Consider the following 12952-nt stretch of genomic DNA (forward strand, 5'->3'; position numbering starts at 1 on the left):
CAGGACGAGGGACAGAATAAGAGCAGGGCAAATGGCAGATCCACACCATTGCTCTCCCTCTTGCTGAGTCAGCATGCGGGAGGCGGCCTCTGCTGGGAGATGGTCTGAATGAAGAGGAGAAAGGAACAGAGTGGACACACAGAGGGCTCAGAATGGATCTGCAGGAGAACCTTGATGAGGTCTGCAGTGTCCCCTGGCATGAGGGGCTGAGGATTCATTCCAAATGAGAGCTGACGAGAGAAACTGCCTTTAGGATGCTGAGTTTCCTGCTCCCAACCAAATTTAAAGAGAGGCCATCAGGGGATTAGAGGCTTCTGACGCTTTGAACAGATTCAGTCTTTGAATCAGGCACTGTGCTAAGCAATTTATGAGGATTATCAAACTTGAGTCCTCAGGACCCTACCAGGGCAAGGTTCTCTATTTATTGACTTAGCTATTTAGTGGGACTGGGCATTGAAACCAGGGCCCCAAGCACACTAGACAAGTGCTTATCACCTGGGCCACAAACCCACCTCTTTCCTTCTTATTTTTTGACATAAGATCTCACTTTAGTTTCAAACTAGTGATCTTCCTGCCTCCACCTCCCAAATAGCTAGGATTACATGCCCAGCTAGTGAACATTTCATTGTTTCATTTTACAGGCAATCTAAGTGACCAATTGAGTGGTTAAGAAACCTACCCAAGGTCAGAAAGCTAGTAAGTGATGGTCTGGGAATTGAACCCTGGCAAAAGTCATTCTGGTGCCTGTGCATTTGCCATATGCCACAGCAAAATCCAGAGCAACTGTATCTCTTATCCACGGGAGCAACAGGGAAGGACGGCTTTCTTGAAAAACTTGTCCCAGGTACAAGTTGGGGATCATCAGCAACAGAGACTAAACCAAGCAGGGATTAGCTGGCAGGTGAGGAGCAGCATCTGAGGCCTCCATTGAGCCCTGACTCTGGTGTCCCAATAGGATTGCGTCTGAGGCCAGATTCCACATGGACTACTGGTCCCTGCCCTCACCTGGTCCAGCCTCTGTTTTCTGATCCATGAGAAAGATGCAAAAAGAACCTGCCAAATAGCACCATCAGGTTGAAATGTAGCTAGGTGAGGGAGCATGCCACACACAATGTCTGGCTGGCAGGTGGTTTGTCCTGGAAAGGGGGAGATGAGAGGAAGAGACAGAGCTTGGCCAAGTCCTGATCCCCTAAAGCTTGTGGGAAATCTCTTAGAAATGGGTTATCTTAGAAAAGTTGTCAGTGGTTAGAAAGATGGCACACAATAGAAATAAACATTGTGAGCAGGTCTTAGACACAGCCCCTGACCAGTTAGTGCTTTCAGATTCACTGGAAGTGATCAAAGTAATCTAAAACAAGAATACAAATCACACATGCATGCGTGTGTGCGTGCGTGCGTGTGTGTGTGTGTGTGTGTGTGTGTGTGTGTGTGTGTGTGTGTGTGTGTGTTAGTATTGGGGCTTGAATTCAGGACCCGGGCATCACCACTGAGTCACAGCTTCACGTCCAGCTTTTTGCTGGCAAACTAAAGAGTCTCACAGACTGACCTACCGAGGCTGGCTTCAAAGTGTGATCCTCAGATCTCAGCCACCTACATAGCTAGGATTACAGCCATGAGCCATTGGTGCACAGCTTACAAAGCAACTTATAATCAAAAATTGACATCTACGGGAAGGAGCAAAATGAAGACTTGCATCCCTACTGTGTAGGATCCCAAGGCTGAGGCTCAGATGGGAAGCAACGCAAGAGCCGAGCTTTGTCTCTTAAAGCTAAGCTGGGCTTGAGAAAGGCAGAGGCTGATTCTGCTAGACATAGGAGAGCTGATCAGAGCTGAGTGTTAGTGGCTAGGCATGGGCATTAAAAACCTTGAAGAGTCTCCATTCAGGATGACTTTCTGCCCTGCTTCCTGTTCATGTTCTAATACAAGTGTTGAGGCCCCTCAGCACTTGAAGAAACCTGCCTGTGATCTCCATGTTGTTGGATAGATCTTCCAGACTCTTTCTTTCCTCTGGGCACTCAGAAGGTGGTGTGTCCTATTCCCTGAAGGCCTGATGATCATTTTGCTTCAGCCAATGAAATGTGTGGGAATGAAATGCATCACTTCCTGTTGGAAGCCTTAAAAGCCAGTGTGTGATTGGCCATGTTCTGTTTCCTGCCACCATGACCATGGCAGCACTTACCCATGAAGAGCCTCTGCGAATCTGAATCTAGGAGTGATGGTATTTAGTGATGACAGGCACTGCCTGCTTTGGACTTGCAACAGGAGCAGGATATTAAAATGGTGCTTCTTGGTCCTGCAGCATAAGCAAACTTGCCTAGAGATTCTGTAAATGTTTGGGCTCTGTTCTGGGAAGGGAGGGAGAGGTTGGAGCAAGGGAAGATTGGACAGTGGATCTGCTAGAATACAGCTTTCATGAAAGCTGAGATTTTTGTGGATTTTAGTGAGTACTCAGTACTCAGTGCCAGTACTCAGGACAGTGGACTGTCCATAAATAGGTGCTCATTAAATGTTGAATAAATGAATGGATGAGATGAGGCAGGCAATATGGGAACAAGAGACCTAAAGGACTAAATGCATGGTTCTGGAGGAGTTTCCGAGCCATTGACACATTCATTCATACCCTTGCAAATGTTAAACACTGACTAGATAGAGCAAATTCACTTCAAATAAGGACCAAGTTTTCATATGAAATGGTTCCAAAAAGGTTTTCAATTGGGCTTTTTGTTTTGAAAAATGAAACTATATATATATATGAGATCTTATCTTGGATCAGAACAAGATGATAATTACAACCATATGTTAAAAGTTTCAATGCACAAAGAACAAAAGATTGGGTGTATAATGGCATGCTATGAGGTTTCATTTCATATTTCACTGCCACAGCATGATTGATTTCCTACCATAAATTCATAGTCATTGGTTTCTTCTTCTCTGCCATCGTTGGCCTAACTTCTGGGTTCTCATTTGCCTATGACCTTTCATGAGACAAGAAGAGCTCTGTGACTTCCCTCTCCATTGGCCTCATCAAATTCTGGAACTTTCTCAGGATTTGAGCCACTTCTTGGCTTTGTGTGGTTAGCTGCTCACTCTGCACAGCAACCACAGAGGAATCCATGGATGTGGATGTTGAGTGAGGGGCAGAGATTGACAGTGGCTGTGAGCAAGGGTAGATGTTATTATCCAGGGACCACTTTTTTTTGAATAATGAGGATTGAACTTAGTCCCTTGCACTTGCTAGGCAAACATTCTACCACTTGAGCCACACTCCCAGCTCTTTTTGCTTCAGGTTATTTTTCAGACAGGGTCTCACACTTTTGCCCATACAGATCTGTGACCATAGTTTTTTTTTACCTCCTCCCAAGTAGCTAGAATTCCAGGCATGGAATATCACTGTCTGGCCCCAGGGACCATTTCAAAATGTGACCAATTCATACATAGTCTTCTATTATGATAACTTAAAAACAAACAAGTACATCAGAACCCACAACACATCTGTGCAGTCTCCTGCATGGGGTGTGAACAAGGGACAGACAAGACAATGGCAAACCAAGTAAACACATCTCTGCCCTGAAGCTGCTATCGCCTGTAGCCCCATCCAAGGCTGTGTTCCAGTTCCCCTGTGCCCCTGTGCCCCTGTGCTCCTGTGCCTGTCACTATCTCCAGAGTGATCCATAGAAGGCAGGTCTCAGCCCAACAGTCTGAACCCAGTGTGGTGACAGGGAGGAAGGATTGTTTTCGTGAGACCCCTGGAACTCTCAGGAGCCTTCATAGCTCATCACTGAGGAAAGGGTACTCAGATTAGAGATAGGATGGAGATCTCTCCAGAGTCCTCCAGATCCCAGTAAGGATTCAGGAAGTGAAGTTGCAATCTCTCAGGTTTCCTGGTGGCCCGATTACTTCCCTCTTCAGGACTGTCAGTGTCTTTAATGGAAGGCCCACTCTTTTCTGACAAATTCAGCTCTCTGGCGATCACCGTATCCATCTTTTGCAGCCTGACCTCATCTTACCCTCTCATTCTTACCATTCTTACTATGGTTTACCCCAGGCAAACCTTTCCCTGTTGGGAACTGCTCCTCAACCCAGAACACTGCCAACCATGTTTCTAAACCTTCCTGCCAAGCTCTTTCAAGACCCAGCTTCTCCATGAAGCCTATCTACATCTTCCTCTGAGCTCTTGAGGGCAGAGCTTCACTCAGCTGGACTCTGTGCTAATGTTTGGCATCTAGGGATGGTTCTAACATCTCCTCTATCTGTGGTATAAAGCCTCTTCTTGTTTCTAATTCTTTCCTTGCTCAGGAAGTACAGTGTCAAACTGTCCCACCCAACTCTAGCTTCCTTCCGGGTGAAATGACTCTGCCATTTGCATCTTGTTCTCCAAGATTCCTTTTCATCGTGTGTGTGTGTGTGTGTGTGTGTGTGTGTGTGTGTGTGTGTTGTGAATGCCAGTAATGAGGCTCAAACACAGGGCCTGGGAGATGTACCTTAGCTTTTGTACTCTACCACTTGAGCAGAAATACACCTCTGGCTTTTGGGTGGTTAATTGGAAATATGAGTTTTATGGACTTTCTTGCTTGGGCTGCATTTGAACCATGATCCTCAGATCTCGGCCTCCTGAATACCTAGGATTATAGACATGAGCCTGGTACCTGGTTCTAATCCTCATTGTGAAGTGGTGAGGGCCTGGTGCAGGCAGGTACTGGTCCTTCTGTCACCTTTTCAAGCTCATCTTCAGGGCTAGGACTACGGTGGGCAGAAATCCTTCATGCTTCAGTCTCAGGCCTTTGTCCTCTGCCACCTAGCCTGTCTCCTCACAGTGGTCTACCCTCGATGTCTAGGCAGCTGTACTTCTACTCAGGAGGCTGATATCTGAGGTTCAATGTTCAAAGCCAGCCTGGACAGGAAAGTCTATAAGACTCTTATCTTCAAAAAAGCCAGAAGCCATGGTGCTGTGACTCAAATGATAGAGTACCAGCCTTGAGCAAAGAAATAAGATATAAAGCTCAGGCTCTGAGTTCAAGTTCCAGTACTGGCACAAAAACAAACGAATCTCACATCCAAGCACACTCTCCTTTGATACCAGTTGACATAAGCCTTGGAAGTGGATTACTGCCCCCCCCATACCCCCGAGACCACAGACTGGAAAACATTAACCCAATACCTAGCTCAGGGCCTGGCATCAAATGGTACCCAGCAAACAAATGACCTCCATCCTCTTCTCCTTTTCTACTATCATCTGTCTGTTCATTCCCACTGACTGATTCAACATGAGTTGACTGAGACCCCCTTCCTACCCCATGCTCACACCCACACCCAGACACACATGATACCCTTCCTGGCTCCCCTAGTTCCATCCCTACAGCCACATCACCATACTAACGCTTCTTCTTTTGGAAGTCTTCTTAGCTCTTCACTGGGCTCCCCTGACCCTGGTCCTTTCTTTCTAAGGAACCCAGAGGTTTCATGTGTCAGCCATGATGCTGGGCAAGCAAGTGCCCCAGGGGAGCCAAGGCAAGGACATGTTCCCCCAAGGGTTTCCACAAGGAAGCGGGTAGGGTGACCAGGCTCATGGGTTGCAGTGAGCTGGAGCCATACTTAGTCTACTGACCCCACCAGGTCCTCTTTATCTCCCAGAAGGTCTACTGCCCCTCGGCTTGGCCTGGCCTAGCTCCCCTTCCCAGCAGAGATGGAACAAGATGGGTGTGAGATCAGCCTGGCCTTGGTTCCTGGAGTCTGTGTAGTGAGAAGTGATTGCCAGGGAGGAACCGAGACAGACCCAGTGACCTGCAAAGAGGACATTCTGGACCTGAGCCTGGGTGGGACCCCAAGGCCGCCAGGGTCTCTTCCCTACAGGTTCCCTTTTCCCATGCAGTTGGCCTGGCACAGAGCCACCATCATCATCATTTGCCAGCTAGCGAGTGTAGGGGATAAAGAAGAACAGCAATGGGACAAGAAGGGACAGAGATTCCTCCCTCTGGGCTGGGGGGCGGGGGGAGAGGGTGGCTAGATTCGTTAAGGGCAGGCAGAGGGAATCAAAATGGGAATCTAAGCCTCTCCAACCAGTGTCTCTGTGCCATGGGCCTGGCAGGATCACTGTCTGCCTCCACTCCAACTCCCCCAGGCCCAGCAACTTGACTAACAGCCTGGTGGCCAAAGGCTGCAGGAACCTTTCCAGAGCTTCCCTGGCCCAGACCTGGGGCTAGTTGTCCTCCTATTTGAGGGGCCCTGACTTTCCCAACTCCTGAAACGAGAGCTGGGGGATGGCATTCAGAGTCCCAGTCACCCTCAGGCCAGGAATATCGGCCCACCTCACACTGAGAAGCAAGAGGGTCTGCAGCCCACCCACAGGGCCCCAGAGCCCACCTCCCTTAGGTCCTAGAGTACCACCTGGGATGGATTAGAAATAGCCAAAGCACTGCCTGGAGAGGGATGTTCATGAGGTCATGTGACAAGGGCCCTGGAGTCACGTGTCAGGCCTTGGGGCTTTTGCCCAGAGATCGCTGCATATGCACACGCCTGTGTATACATACACACATGTTTGCACACACATTCTTAAGTCCCTGTATACCAGCAGGTATAGTGCATCCCATACATGCCAACCCCAACATGCAAAGAAAGGTGCTTATCTATACACCCCACAGTCCCCTTTCCAGCTCAAGTAGCTCACTCCATAAAGGTCACCAGGTCCCTCCAGGGATTCCCCACCCCCCCCCAACACAACTGTACAAGTGCCCCTGCACACCGCACAAGCTCTCATCCACACATGTCTCTGTCTCCCCCCCATCTCTCTCTCTATCTCTCTATCTCTCTCACACACATCTGGGCTCAGGCAACCACTGGAGCCTCATCCCCTTAAGTCCTCTGCAGTTCTCATAATCAATTTGAATTCAGACAGGTGGTCCCAGGAAATAGACTAATGTCCCAGCAGAGAAAGTGAGAAGGGGAGGAGGAGAGAGAGAGAGAGAGAGAGAGAGAGAGAGAGAGAGAGAGAGAGAGAGAGAGAGAGAGAGAGAGGGAGGGAGGGAGGGAGGGAATGAGAAAGGGAGAGAGAAACAGAGGAAAAGGAAGGTGCCTGTTGCTCTCGGCAGGGAAGAGGGGAGGCATGGTGGTTCTGCTCAGTCCCTGGCCCCCCCTCCCCCAGGTCTCCCAGCTTGGTCTGCAGCTTGGCTGCACTGGGACAATCCTGGGGCTGGCTGGCTGCTTGCCGCAGGAGACATTATGCTGGGACTTGTGGCTGGAGCTGTACGGTGTTACCAGACCCCACGCTGGGTCCCATGCCAACTCCCCCCACCAGTGACTCCCTCCCTCCAGCCCACCCTCGGACCCCTCTCTGTGCAGAGCCCCCTTACCTCGCAGGAGCCCAGGGACAGGGACTCGGGGCTCAGAGAAGAGTGCGTACTCAGCCAGTGGCTTTGAAGACTGTCACACTCCAGTCACCCAGAGGGCAATGCACCAGCCAGGCAGCTGGGGGTGGGCAGCCCACAGGGAGCCGGACCGCCCTGGGGCCCTAGAGGACACAGCACAGGGATGATGGGGACTGGGAGATGGTGGGAGAAACAGGTGGCAGGGATAGGAGGGGTGGGAGGGGGGAGGAGAGCGGGGAGGAGGGAGGAGAGAGAGAGGAGAGAGACAGAGTCACGGAGGAGATGAAGAGTCACACACACAGATAACAGAGATGCCCAGAGAAGAAGGAAGCAGGGGGGAGAGAGAGAGACAGAGAGAGAAAGAGGGAGGGAAGGAGAGAGAAAGAGAGAGGAGAGAGAGAGAGGAGAGAGAGGAGAGAGAGGAGAGAGGGAGAGCAAGAGAGCGAGAGAGCGCAACATGTGGTTTCCTGCTCTCACTTCTAATGCTGGGAGCTCCTGAGCCCCTCCCCATGTAGTAAGCATACAGCATCCACACCCCACACTCAGCACTGCTACTCACATACGCGCACTTTGCCAGACACTCCCCTTCCCCCGATTCAAGCACACACCTTCCTGTAAGGGTGGCTCAGCACCGGCCCCTGCTTACTCCCCCCTGAGCCCCAAACAGCCCTTACCTTGGCCCAGAAAGCAACATGTGTCCATGCAAGCACTCCTTCCACCTACTGCCTTAGCAGCTACCTCCCTGTGCCCAGAGCTCTTGGGGGGCACCCAGATTGGGCTCCAGTGTCCAAGCCCAGTGCCTGCTGCCAGCTTAATCAATGCCCACATTGCTGTGGCTGTTCAGGTGGCCTGCAGGAAGCATGGCCATTTGTTTTGTCAGAGCGTAACCATGACAATCACCCCATGCAGGCACGCACGCACCAGTGTGCTGCCTCCCCTCTCCCCTCCCTCCTCCTCCTGGGCACTGGCGGATGCCAGGCCAGTTAGCAGCCCTGGCTAACTTCAGCAGGAGCTGGTGAATACCGAGATTGACCTCAGCCCCTCCCCTGGGGAACATCTCTGCCTCCGAATGACTCCACGATGTCCCTGGGAATTGTCCCCTCCAGATCCCCTGTCCCCTCACAAGTCTGTTTTTTTGTTTGTTTGTTATTTATTTTTTGAGCCAAGTGATTCAAGCTGTCACTCTGTTTCCCCCCATGAGGCAGTGATGCAAAACCAGGCAGATGGCTTTGGGGACTGTGGTCCTCGGCAGTTTGCCTAGGCCATGCCCACCCAGCCTTAGAGTCCTAAGCCATGGCTAGCTATTCCAGCCATCACCAATCCACAAGGGATATAGTTCTAGGCTTTTAAAAAAGTGCAGTTCCCAAGAATATGGCCTTTAAGCTACAAAGTTGGTCAGTCTAGAGAGCCAGGGGCTTATCATTATTTAAAACAATAGCAACAACCTTTAGAAACCTGCAGCCAGGAGAAACCTTCATAAAACTTCAATGTGAATGCTGTCTAAAGTCAAGGGTCCTTCCAGAGTTGAGAAGACAAGCACCTCACTTCATCTTTGTTTAAAAAACCCCAGAAAGGGGGATCTCTTCCAATTTTAATGAGAAATAGTGATGTGGAAAGGTGAGATGACCTGCCCAAGGCATAGGACTGTGAAATGGCAGAGTAGGGTTTTGAACTCTCACATCTGTTGGATTCCAGCACAAGCTTGCTCCGTGCTCTCCTATTAGCCTTTTTGAGTGGTCACTGTGTGCCAGGCACTGCAATAAGGTCTAGGAGAGGCATGTTCTCACTTGTTTTATATTAAACATGGGGAGAGAGATTCATTTCCTAAATGAACTCAGAGAGGTGACCAGTCCAAGTGGGAAAGAGTCAAGATTCAAACCTAGGTCTGTCTGTCTACTTCTCTACCCTGCCTCCTTCGCCACATACCAGGCTATGTCTAGAACAGGCCCTTGCCCCTTTTTAGACTCTCTGTAGCCTGAGGACACATTAGTGATGGTGGGTAGATGGGATGGAGCAGGGATGTCAGCCATGTGAAGGTCAGGGGCTCCCTCCTGGGATGACATGGCTTCACTCTACAAACCAGTGGTTCTATAGGGAGGCAGTCATACCTCAGGATTTCCAGATCATCCTTAGATAATGACCTGGAGCCCTGGGTCTTGTCCATCTTGGCCAGCTGAGAGGAGAGGGTAGTCAGTGGGTCTAGGCCATGGGAACAACATGGAGTTATGAGAACAAAGCAGATTCCCATCATCACCCTAGTACCTTCAGAGAACAATCAGGAGAGAGAGGATGAGAGGATGGGGGGGGAGGGATGGCTGCTGAGCAGAGGGGATGGAATGGGGTAGAGAATAAGGAAAGTTAGGTGTGAGACAGGAACTTCTCAGATTTGTCTGCAGCCCCCCTGAGGGCCCACTGGGGAGTGAGATTTGCCTCCAGAAAGAAGAAAAACCACCCTTGGGTGTGGAGAATAGAAAGCTTTCCATGTCCTCTGAAGACTGGCCAAGGGACAAGGCTAAGTTTGGTTTGGTTTGGGTACTCATCCATCATGAGCTGGTATGGAGCCGCGTTGGGTGATAATGATCTGGACAGGGACTTTTGGGACTTTGGCAGTTGTGGGGGAGGGGGTGAGTCCCTCTGCACCTATGACCTGATTTCATACTCTTGGCCCTCCAGTGGGTGGGGACTGGAGCTGAGAGGTGAAGAGGTTGACTCAGAGTCATAGCCAAGGAAGAGCAGTTACTGGATTTAAATCTAACCCCTGCACTCCCTGAGTCCAGGGTATTACAATAAGTGAACTCACAGTGACCAGAAATTCCTTTTCAGCTCAGTGGGTCTTGGTTTTTTGCAGGTAGAAGATTGGGGCTTAGGTGCTGGTGGCTCACATCTGTAATCCTAGCTACTCAGGAGGCTGGGATCTGAAGATTGATGTTTAAAGCCAGTGGGGGCAGGAAAGTCCATGAAACTCTTAACTCCAAGGAACCACCAAAAAGCCGGAAGTGGAACTGTAGATCAAATGGTAGAGTGTTAGCCTTTAGTGAAAGAGCTCAGGGACAGCACTCAGGCCCTGAGTTCAAGTCCTAGTACCAACACCCAAAACAAACAAACACACACCATCCTCCAAATCCAAAACCAAACCAAACCAACAAAACCACCCAGGGCTTGGAAACAGAGCCACTTTGAATCCTAAGCCCTAGCCCAGCCCAAAGCTCCCAGTACCACTGACAAGTCTAAAATATCTGTCCCCTAGGAAGTGCTCAATTTGGGTTTCATGCACAGATCCTTTCTGCTCAGCTACCTTGAGCCCAGAGTTTGCACTTCAGGCCCAAAGCCCTATGGGAGAACAGCACCTGCCTGCCTGGATGGCCATACACCAGGAAGAAGACCCAAGAAGTGGCTAGGGATGAGATCTTACACTTAAGGCTGGTGGAGAAGAGCCTGCAAGAGGCAGTGTTTCCAGAATTGCCTCCTGTGTGTTTCAAGATTTCCTTAGCCCATCATTCTTGTGTCGTGGGAGTCCTGTAGAAAATCTAACTGGGAGGCCCAAGTAATAGACACTTTGTTCTTTAACAATTCTGGAGCCTGGAAGTCTGAAATCAAGGGATCCATAGGTATGTTCCCTCTGAAGCCTGCACCAATGAATCAATCCTTCCTGTTTCTTGTCCCTTCCCTCCTTGTTTTCTCGGGCTTGGATGCTATCCCTCAACTCGTTAGCTCAAGGTGAGCTCTCTACCATGGCACCACTTCAGATTTTCTGGTGTTTTATTGGAGATAAGTGTCTCAAGCACTTTCCTGCCCGGGCTGGCTTTGAACCACAATCCTCAGATCTCAGCCTCCTGAGTAGCTAGGATTACAGGCGTGAGCCACCAGCACCTGGCTGCTGCCTCTTTTGCATGTGGTCATCTTGCTTCTGGTTTCTGTGCCTCTGACTCCAGATCTCCCTTTTCTCTCTCTTAAAATGATGCAGATTGGAACCCACTGCTGGGTCGGCCAGACTTCATCTTATCTGGATGACAGGTGTCACAAGGCTCTGAGTTTGAGCTCCAGTCAAAATAGGGTCACATTTGCAGGGACCAGCAGGTAGGAATTGGACATCCCCTTTGGGAAACAATTTAACCAGAACACCCATTCAGATGAAATAAAGGAGGACATGGGACAGTGTGAGTCCAAGAAGCCAGGTTCCTGGACTTTTGGAAATTCAGAGAGGAAAAGAATACAAATGGCAGAGAAATAATGGTGGCTAAACGTGGGCTCTACTGCCAGACTTCTTGGGTTCAAATTCTGATGTGCCCATTTCCCTATGTGTCCTTGGAGAAATGACTTAACCTTTCTGTGCCTCTGTCTCCCCTCTGAATAGTGGTAGCTTGAAGCATTGTTATACTCATGAAATGAGTCAATAATTAAAACTAGCGGGGTACTAGGTGACACCATAAATGCTTGTTAAACAGCAGAGAAGAGAGGATCCCCAAAGACAGACACGGATTCCTTCAGTGTATACACACACACACACACACACACACACACACACACACACACACACACACACACACATACACACACACACACACACACACATACACACCCTGTGTTTGCAGGATTGTAAGCAATGTACAACTGTTTCTGCCTACACAGAGGAAAACAAATCTTGGGAATGTGTAATCAACACAGGCTGAGTGGGAATGGAAAGTTGGTCTCCAGGGATGCCACCTGGGGTGGGGTGGGGGGCAGGGTAGGATGGGGCTGACAGGCAGCTGGGAAGGCCTGGAGGAGGGGGCTCTTCCCCAGAACATGTTGAGCAAGGTGTTTGGCTGCATGGACATTGTGCCAGAGATGACCCTGGTCTTGGGTGTAATTCTTAAAAAAACAAACAACAGATTTCTCTAAAAACTTTATTATCTTTGAGTAGTTGTACACATGAGTTGCCATTTTACAGAGCACTATACGAACATAATGCATCTTGATCAGATGTCACCCCTTTCAACATTCTCCCCATCCCTACCCTACCTGCCCCTTTCCTTACTTAATTTTATAGGATATAGGTTGAATTCTTGATTGCATCTCCCTGCCCTGGTTACAGGCTTAATTCTTGAAGGAGGTTGTTTGGTTGAGGAAGGCAGAGGTAAAAGTGGGCCGTAGGGTATAGGTCCAAGTGTGGGGCAGCTCATCCTTAGTAAAATCAAAGATAAAAACAACTCTCTTGCCTCGTCAAGAACTCCTCTCCTCTCTTACTCTTCTGTTCTGATCCCTCATCTGAAGCAGGACATTGCATCAAAGATCCCAAATCTTCTTCCATACCCTTTGCCATGTGACTTGACAGACCTTTTTCTGAAGGAGAAAGAAATGTAGCTTCTGTGCTTTACCTTGGGTTTGGCCATATGATTTAGTTGATGGAAAATTGGCCAATGGGACATAACCGAAGGCTTCCAAAGTACTGGCTTGATCCAGCTTGCTTTCTTAATGCCTCTGACCTCTTTGGCCATAAAAGCATTGCCCAGATTGGCACCATGGTCCCAGGAGGAGGATGAGAGATATACAGAGCAGGACCAAACCACTCTAATCAAAACGGGCTGAGATCAGCCAACTGCAGGCACACG

The 12952-nt window shown here is 49.4% G+C and overlaps 2 protein-coding genes across 7 annotated transcripts in view; one reads left to right on the plus strand and one right to left on the minus strand.

Moving 5' to 3' along the window:
• Vwa5b1 (von Willebrand factor A domain containing 5B1) overlaps nucleotides 1-8182 on the minus strand; it is a 61912-nt gene extending 53730 nt beyond the window's left edge. Inside the window, exon 1 of one of the 2 annotated variants that reach the window (XM_070037753.1) lies at nucleotides 8036-8182. The gene's annotated coding sequence lies outside the window, so the exon portion shown is untranslated. Of the gene's footprint in view, nucleotides 1-7346; nucleotides 7681-8035 lie in introns of those variants that run through there. The other variant, XM_070037752.1, reaches the window with a different exon arrangement.
• Nucleotides 1-12952, plus strand: part of Pla2g2c (phospholipase A2 group IIC) — a 247216-nt gene that overhangs the window by 135846 nt on the left and 98418 nt on the right. The gene's annotated exons all lie outside the window — the stretch shown is intronic.

This window comes from Dipodomys merriami, unplaced genomic scaffold (assembly GCF_024711535.1).
Source record: "Dipodomys merriami isolate MVZ:Mamm:240054 unplaced genomic scaffold, mDipMer1.0.p SCAF_28, whole genome shotgun sequence".
NCBI lineage: Eukaryota > Metazoa > Chordata > Mammalia > Rodentia > Heteromyidae > Dipodomys > Dipodomys merriami.